The 9741-nt window shown below is 33.1% G+C and overlaps 1 long non-coding RNA gene across 1 annotated transcript; it reads right to left on the bottom strand.

Moving 5' to 3' along the window:
* Nucleotides 1-306: 306 nt before the first annotated feature.
* On the bottom strand, nt 307-3093 carry LOC123870952. Its single transcript, XR_006797187.1, has 2 exons — nt 3055-3093; nt 307-2967 (listed from the first exon to the last, which is right to left on the bottom strand). It is a non-coding gene; the product is annotated as an uncharacterized LOC123870952 (long non-coding RNA).
* Between the last annotated feature and the right edge of the window lie 6648 nt (nt 3094-9741).

The raw sequence follows: 9741 nt of genomic DNA, 5'->3' as shown, positions 1-9741 counted from the left end.
ATCTGCCAATCCTTCAACTTGACCTATTACTTAGTTGTCCCAAAGCACTTCACTGCTCCCTTTGCCAACCCTCACAAAAAGGGCTTTACCCCAAGGGAAAGGTGGGTCGATAAACAAGCAATATTATAACCTAAAAATAATATTGAAAAGAGAAGATCCTTGAATTATAAGTATGATAAGGCACAAGCTTTTCCTCTGACTTTTCATTGACGTGGATTAAGGTTTTAATAATCCTTCAGCTTGGCGGGAATTACTCTTTAATTGTATCTATTGTTGGCATCGGCCAAAAGCTCAAACAACTCCAACAATATTTACAACTCATTTATTACTTTATCATTCTATTTTACAATCTTACTTCTCTTATCATTTATTAATATTAAATTAAATTAACATTTCGTCGAACATTTGCACTATAAAAACATATTCTGTTCCATCTTGTCTTCTTACTCCAATGTCAACCCCGAATCGAACTTCGAATACATTTTATGACATTATAGTTTTTATAATCGTTTATGCAATCCATTTCAAAGAGGTTTTACTAATGACATTAATTTTATATTATTAACTAAGGTAAGTTATACAGACATACAATTCATACATCATGCGCCTCATAAGCTCTTAATTAATATTATTATACATAGAATTATATCACATATTAGTAATTAATCTCAATAATAAGCATACGACCCTAACAGCTCGGCCTTCCTGTTAAGCGCGAGTCCCTTCGCGTTTTAATCTTTTTAAACTAAAAAAAATACCATGAAAGTATAGAATTATATCACATATTAATAATTAATCTCAATAATAAGCATACGACCTTAACAGCTCGGCCTTCCTGTTAAGCGCGAGTCCCTTCGCGATTCAATCTTTTAACTGCAAATTACTTCTTTTGATCTTTCTTAATTCATTTAAAAAAAAAAAAAACCCCGCATAAAATTGTACACATTGCCAAAACATAATACACAGTAATTGAAACAAAATTTCAATAATTAATTTTGGTATTTTCACACAAGTATTCACATGATACTCAATTACAGAAATGCCAACATCTTCTTTAATATTTTGAACCTTTAAGCCCTATCAGCAATTATCAAGCCCTATCAGCAACTATCAAGCCCTAAATTTCCTTACATTGCCAAGTCTATGTCGGTAATTAAGTCTTGAATTGAGTAGTTTGACATCACTTATCCTGATCAGTGAAAGCCGGCTATTCAAATTCACATTCATTATGTACTTATCAATCGCTTTATCGTTAACACTAACTGCTGATACTTGTTTACATTTTTATGTGAAAGAGAAAAATTTCATTGTTGATTTCATTACTGTAACAATTCGACATCAACTCATTCCATCACAGAATTAGTACATCTAATCAAAAGCTTATTCCAACCAATTTTACTCAAATTGTCGATTTTCAGTTCTAAACTACTTTAAAACTGATTCAGTCTTAGAAAATCGTATTACAGTATTACAGTGCGTCATTTATTTTGCATTTATTGTTTGAAAAAAAAATTTTTTTTTTTTTCTTAATATGAGTATGAGCTAATAAGCTACTCAATTGTACTGCCACCTAGCCTAATATTATGACTAATAAGTAGTTTACTTTTATTCTAAACTTATTAATTATCTTATATACTATGAAATTGTCCATCTTAGTCTTTCTTGAAATACACTTTGTTCACTTGTTCTTTCATCACAAAATATTAATTTCAGCATAATAATATTGTTTCAAAGATTCACCGTAACAGACTCGTTTACGATTTCTATAAGAAGCTTAGCATCGTCTTCGTCACTAAGAAAGGATTCTGAAAGTTTTGTTTTTTTCCTCAACCTTTTTTTTTTGAGTACTTTCCCTCATTAACTTTTTGCTTATGTTCATTAAATAAGATGCTGTCCTTGGTTTCCTTTGATATCATTCTTCAAGTTGCAGTTTAGCTTTCAGGTTGTACACATACATCACAACGTAATGTCCAAAGAATTTCCAAAGTCATTGACGCCCTTGTCCTCATGCACCAGGTTTTAACTTCAATCTTCATCCATCCATTAAGTCTTGACCTCGACTTTTCACCCCTTAGTTCTTGAATTCAACCATCATCAATCCTTCCTTCGGTCTTAGCCTCGACCTTCATAAATCCTTTGGTCTTATCCTTGACCATCATCAATCTCTAGGTCACGTCCTCGACCTTTATCCATCCTTTGGTCTTGTCCTCGACCATCATCAATTCCTAGGTCTCGTCCTCGACCTTTATCCATCCTTTGGTCTTGTCCTCGACCATCATCAATCCCTAGGTCTCGTCCTCGACCTTTATCCATCCTTTGGTCTTGTCCTCGACCATCATCAATCCCTAGGTCTCGTCCTCGACCTTTATCCATCCTTTGGTCTTGTCCTCGACCATCATCAATCCCTAGGTCTCGTCCTCGACCTTTATCCATCCTTTGGTCTTATCCTCGACCATCATCAATCCCTAGGTCTCGTCCTCGACCTTTATCCATCCTTTGGTCTTGTCCTCGACCATCATCAATCCCTAGGTCTTGTCCTCGACCATCATCAATCCTTAGGTCTTATCCTCGACCTTTATATAAATAAATAAATAAAATAAATAAATAAATAAATCCTTCCTTCGGCCTTAACCTCGACCATCATCATTCCTTAGGTCTTGTCCTCGACCTTTATATAAATAAAATAAATAAATAAATCCTTCTTTCGGCCTTAACCTCGACCATCATCATTCCTTAGGTCTTGTCCTCGACCTTTATACAAATAAATAAAATAAATAAATAAATAATGTAAATAAATAAATAAATCCTTCCTTCGGCCTTAACCTCGACCATCATCATTCCCTAGGTCTTGTCCTCGACCTTTATATAAATAAATAAAATGAATAAATAAATAATGTAAATAAATAAATAAATCCTTCCTTCGGCCTTAACCTCGACCATCATCATTCCCTAGGTCTTGTCCTCGACCTTTATATAAATAAATAAAATAAATAAATAAATCTTTCCTTCGACCTTAACCTCGGCCTTCATCAATCCCTAGGTCTTGTCCTTGACCTTTATCCATCCTTAACCCTTGTCCTTGGGTATAATTTTATTTTCATCCATGTCACTAGAACTCAGAAAAAATACTTGCTTAGAAAAATATTTACTAACTATATTTTAATTCAATTAGCTTTGCTATCGTCTTTCCAATTAGGTAGATGATCATCACCACCATCATCATCATATTCGTCATCATCATCATGATCGCCATATTCTACATCATCATCATGATCGTCCTATTCGTCATCATGATCATGATCGCGATATTTGCATCATCATCATCATCACCATCGTAATATTCTTCATCATCATCATCACCATCGTAACATTCGTCATCATCATGATCGTCATATTCGTCATCATGATCATGATCACCATATTTGTCATCATCATACCATTCATCATTATCGTCATACTCATCATCATGATCATCATACTCGTCATCATTATCATCATCATTGTCATATTCATCATCATCATCGTCATATTCGTTACTATCATTATCATGATCATCACCATCATGATCGTCATATTCGTTATCATCACCATCATCATCGCCATATTCGTTACTATCATCATTAGGATCATCATCATCATCATACTCGCTATCATTATCATCATCATCATAATGATCATTATGCTCATCATCATCATCATCATTATCATCATCATCATCATCATGATCATCATACTTATCATCTTTATCATAATCATCATACTCATCATCATTATCATCATTCAACTACATCATCATAATCATCACATTTGTCTTCATCATCATCGTCATATTCGTCAACATCATCATAATTATCATCATTCAACATCATCATCATAGTCATATTCATCATCATCATCATCATCATCATAATCGACAAATTCGTCATCATCATCATCATGATTGCCATATTCATCTCCTCATTCATATTCATCAACATCATCATCATTCATCATCATCATCATCGTCATCATCATCATCATCATCATCATCGATAATCCCGTCATAATCATTAGAAACCCATCGCTGATCCACTACTAAGCACAGATCTCCTTTCAAAGCCAGGATTGAGGCCCTAGTCCACCATGCTGGCCAAGTGCAAATTGGCAGATTAGGTAGGCACCACATAGTGTATCTACCAAAGATCATCTAGTAGAAAGTATATGTATATTCTTATCATATTATACATAACCTCCGTTACTTCTGCATAAAATAGCTTTTCAATAGTGGAAGAATTATTAAAACCGGTTCATTCAGTCGGAGTTTATCAATTAATACAAACAAACACATCTTTCCCCTTTATAATATTGATAAAATAAGTAAAAATTAACAAAATTAATATTCTTGCATGCGTCCTTCGTAATATGCATATTAAATATAAAGTGAGTAATATCATTGCTAATTCATTTACTTCGACCTTGTAATTATTTCACCAAAATCAGAACCAATATAAACAACCCTTTTCTAGCAATTTGTATACCACCGAACTGAATCGAAATTAGATCATGCCTCTTAAATCGTACCACATATCTATGATCATACCTACTACATTGTAAAAATAATTTTAGTCATTTCCATAGATCGATGTTCTCTTGTTTTTTCCCCCCAGTCTTTTTATGCGCAGTTCAATCAGCCACTTTTTTCAAACATATTGATCTTTTCACTCATTCATATTTTTATGTTCTAACTTTATAATTTCTCTAATTCTTGTACAAGAAAAAAAATTGTTTTATACTCACAAATTTGTAGGCATACATCGATGCTAGGCACTTTGTAGGCGTGAAAGGAAGTTTTTTATATCCTTGTAAGATCCCCTTCTGAACTGTTGGCATCGGCCAAAAGCTCAAACAACTCCAACAATATTTACAACTCATTTATTACTTTATCATTCTATTTTACAATCTTACTTCTCTTATCATTTATTAATATTAAATTAAATTAACATTTCGTCGAACATTTGCACTATAAAAACATATTCTGTTCCATCTTGTCTTCTTACTCCAATGTCAACCCCGAATCGAACTTCGAATACATTTTATGACATTATAGTTTTTATAATCGTTTATGCAATCCATTTCAAAGAGGTTTTACTAATGACATTAATTTTATATTATTAACTAAGGTAAGTTATACAGACATACAATTCATACATCATGCGCCTCATAAGCTCTTAATTAATATTATTATACATAGAATTATATCACATATTAGTAATTAATCTCAATAATAAGCATACGACCCTAACACTATGCATCTACTTACCCAATTTGGAAGCACTGTGTATTCATATTTTAATATGGAGTAGGTACCCCTAAATTTTGAGGTCATTTTGGGATTCCTAGAGGTCAATTATTTGAATAAAAATATGCGCAGAAGAAACAATAGGTACGCTGAGTCCACCCTAACACAATACCCCACGTCCTAAGTGAACCGCTTACAGCAAATGCATACGGAAAGTTTCTTAAGCTATTCCGTGCAAATATGGCTCTCTGTTTATTATGCGGGGAAGTTAATTATTATCATTATGTGATGCATAGTTCGATATCTGGCACTCGGCCTATATCAGTTTTTATGAGCAGATTTCGGCTAGTCCAAGGCTAGAGCATCCAAATATAGAAAGTACCTTGTTTTTTAACCCCCGACCCAAAAAGAAGGGTGTTATAAGTTTGACGTGTGTATCTGTATATCTGTGTATCTGTGTATCTGTGTATCTGTCTGTGGCATCGTAGCTCCTAAACTAATGAACTGATTTTAATTTAGTTTTTTTTTGTTTGAAAACTGGCTTGATCGAGAGTGTTGTTAGCTATAATCCAAGGTAATCGGTTCAGCCGTTTGAAAGTTATCAGCTCTTTTCTAGTTACTGTAACCTTCACTTGTCGGGGATGTTATAAATTTTTAATTTACACTTGTATGTGAAGGGAGAGACGCTTGAACTGTAAACGTTAACTTGAAAATTTTACTCTATAATTTATAGAAAGGAAATCCGTTCGACTGTGGAGAAGGAGTGTAATCCATCACGATGAGCGATGTTCGCGGCTATACGAGTAGGTTTGCGGAGAAGTAGGATTTAAAATTGATTGGCTTAAAAGCATTTACTATTTATACAACTTGTATGTGAGTATGTGAATGTGCGGCTGGTGAAGCCTGGTTGCAACAGGGCATTTACCCATCAATTGTGCTGATCAGTGAACTTTGAACTTCGAAGGTCCTAATCAACCAAGGCAACGCCATGTTCTGAAGCATGCTCAGTGCGTAAACACCGCGTCAGTATCTATGTAGTCTGCCACACACACAAGCGAATGAATTTGTCTTCACTTTTTGAATACGTATGTATGTATAGGTAAGCTTTGCCAATCTGGATTTTCACAATATAATATTATTATTATCCAAATTTCTGTCAAATCCAAATCCAAAAAAAAATTAAATCAAAAAGTTCTTAACTTGATACATAATAAATTTTGTTTCACTACCTAATTGTTCAACGCCTGAAAACGCCCAATTTTCAGCTCCAAATTGCCTGAAATAACTGTATAAAATAAAAAAGATCTTCACGAAACTTTCAAAAACAATCTCGCTTCTATTTGAAGGCCAGTATTACGAAGCATGGAAAATTTATGGAAATATTATTGAATTTTCATTCTCCAACATTTACCAAATAAGGTACCTATTATCTACATACTTATCTACTAATTATTATGACCTACCAATATTATAAGACTGCAACCAAAAATTGCTGTCTAATATGTCTAATAGGAAACCTTACAACACTATCATAAAATTTATAATTCGATACTAATCAGGCCACCAAGATTTGCTGAGATTTTTTTACCCACTTTTTGTAGGACGCGACGTACGTATGTAAGCGTTTAAATATTGCTATCTGTATGTTCCATATTTGCAGACAAAAAAATCGGTCACCGATTATTATTATCGGACGTGGTTGGAGGACCTTATAAACAGGTGATTTCCACTATAAGTATAGATTGTAACCGCAAGTCGCTATCTGCAAGAGTGTTGTTGTTGCAGCCTCAACTGCTAAACTGAGTCTCTATGAATAAGGAACCCTTACATCGACTAAATACTTGAGCATAGCCGCACCAATCTATACTTGTTTCATTAATATTGCTAAAAACCGGCCAAGTGCGAGTCAAACTCGCGCACTGAGGGTTCCGTACTCGGGTATTTTTTCCAACATTTTGCACGATAAATCAAAAACTATTATGCATAAAAATAAATAAAAATCTGTTTTAGAACGTACAGGTAAAGCCCTTTCATATGATACCCTACTTGATATAGTTTTATCTTAGTTTGAAAATTGAAACGCATTTTTTTTACATCATATAACCACAAATTCGCGCTTTTCAGATTTATTCCTGTATTTGTACTATAAGACCTACCTATCTGCCTCATGATACTCGAACAACGGGAAGTACCCTGTAGATTTTTTGACAGACAGACAGATAACAAAGTGATCCTATAAGGGATCCGTTTTTCCTTTAGAGTTTCGGAACCCTAAAAATAATATTAACCAAGCTTTAAATTGTGTTTACTCATTTACTTACTGCTTAATTTCATGTTATTATACAGGCAACAATTTAATATTGACTTATAATTCGAACCCATACCTCCATAATTAATTATGATATTCACTTAGTCACACCTAGCATCAATCAATCTTACTTTAATATGACGTACCTATATGATGTTACAAATGCTGAAATCTGAAGATTTATAATATACACTCTATTCCTACTAAAATAAAGTTAAAATTTAATGTCAACGAAATCCGGGTTACTTACAACCTTAAAATCATTGTGATATAAATTCTATTACACAGCTTTAAAGTAGAAAATTGTTTGTATTCCAGATGATAAAGTTTCTTGAGCTACAGTATTGTAAATACACAAGCTAATTAAACTTTGAATGGTATTATCTCTGAAATAAAGCAAGTTAAGGGTCTGCAAGTTGGATAAGAAAAATAAGTACTTGGCTAGGTGAGCGAACTAGTTAATTATGTAAAGTACAAAAGCTATCTAGGAGAACACAAAGTTTGTATACAAGTGGGTAGCTGTTCATTTTTATAAAGTTTTTACCCGACTGCAAAGCCAAAAGGAAGGGTTACGATTTTAGCAGTCTATTGAGATAGTCATACCTATTCATCATAGATTTTTTTATGGCCGTTACTTTAAGTTTTGCTTTTAGAAAGCAAACGGCTTGAGAGATAAATCACTCTAAATGTTAAAAGAATGGTAGAACAAAAAAATAAAGAAATGAAATAAATTAAATACTGAGAAATACGTCTTAAAACAAAATTTCTTTGAGCCTATCCATAAACAAACAATAAATTAGCTTAAGTTTTTAAAATTGCGTTAGGGTCGGTCATAAATTTGATAAAGTCGTCAATTTTAACTTAGAAATCTTTGTAAGTGTAATAAACAATGCCATATATTGCAACCAGATTGCGCGAAAGTAAAAAAACACCATGGGAACATGAGAAATAATTGTGAAGCCAAAATCGGACCATTCAGGAACACCGAGGTGTGTCAAAAGGCGGAACTTTGAAACACCATTTCTTCTGTCCACCAATAAAAATTCAGGGGTGCGCAGGAGACAATCAAAAGACGAATCAGATGCTCTCGTGTGTTTTTCTGTTACAGGAAGAGGGAGAAAGTCGAAAGGTAGAGAAGGGAGACGATATTAGCAAAAGGACAGTCGTCGAGAAGGATTCATTCGGGCCCTCAGCCTTCGAGACTCATCACTCTATTCGAGATTATTTCGACATTAATTTCGATATTTCAAAATTAAAGTTTTGAGAAAAGAAAAATTGTAAAATTGAAACAATAATTTTAGTATTGTTAAAATTAGTAACTAGTAAAATTTGATAGTGTAAAATCTTAATTAATCAGTGTGTGTTTTGAGCCGACAGAAGCTGATATTGGGTGACGTATTATATTTTGTATTATTTTGACTAGATTATTTTGAAATCAGCTCCACAACCCTAGTTAATTAAATTAATTGATTGATTTAATTAGAAATGAATCCAGATAATGTATTACACACTTTGTATTTTATATGACGTAAATCGGGGATCCACAACTTGGTTTTAGCAGAGGTGGGTTCTAGAAATTTTGTTTGTAATGATTTACATAATCCTTAAATTATGAACACGAGGCTATAAAAATCGTATCTATACTCTAGACCGCACAATGAGTTAACTCCACGTTTGAACATAAAATTAAACTTCTTAAACCAAAGTGTTTAAATGAGACGAAATAACTAACTGCGGAGCTGGGATCTGAATATATCTAGATTGATTGTATAAAACTGTGTAATGTGTGTCCTTAAAATTTACTTTATTATAGAAGTAAGAATTGTAGATAATATCTCTATTGATTATGTGGGCATGTGTGTATTTTAGATAAAATGATGTACATAATATTATATAAAGCCGAAAGGGTTTTTTTGTTTGAATATTTGCTTTTCCCTTTCAATAATTAGTATGGCTTAGGAAGCAAATGTTCGGCCGGGAATTAATTAATGTAATAAAGTTACTTAATTTCCAGTCTAAATAATAAATTCAGTTTCTCTTCTTTTTTTTCTAAATACTCAACTGTATGAGTAAATAAACAATTATTTACCAGAAATAAATGCACTTGGGTATAACTATCATCTTTTATTTGCTATATTTAGATACATTTTCCTAG

The sequence above is a fragment of the Maniola jurtina genome, chromosome 13 (genome assembly GCF_905333055.1).
Source record: "Maniola jurtina chromosome 13, ilManJurt1.1, whole genome shotgun sequence".
In the NCBI taxonomy this organism is placed as follows: Eukaryota; Metazoa; Arthropoda; class Insecta; order Lepidoptera; family Nymphalidae; genus Maniola; species Maniola jurtina.
This window is presented reverse-complemented; position numbering and strand designations above follow the sequence as displayed.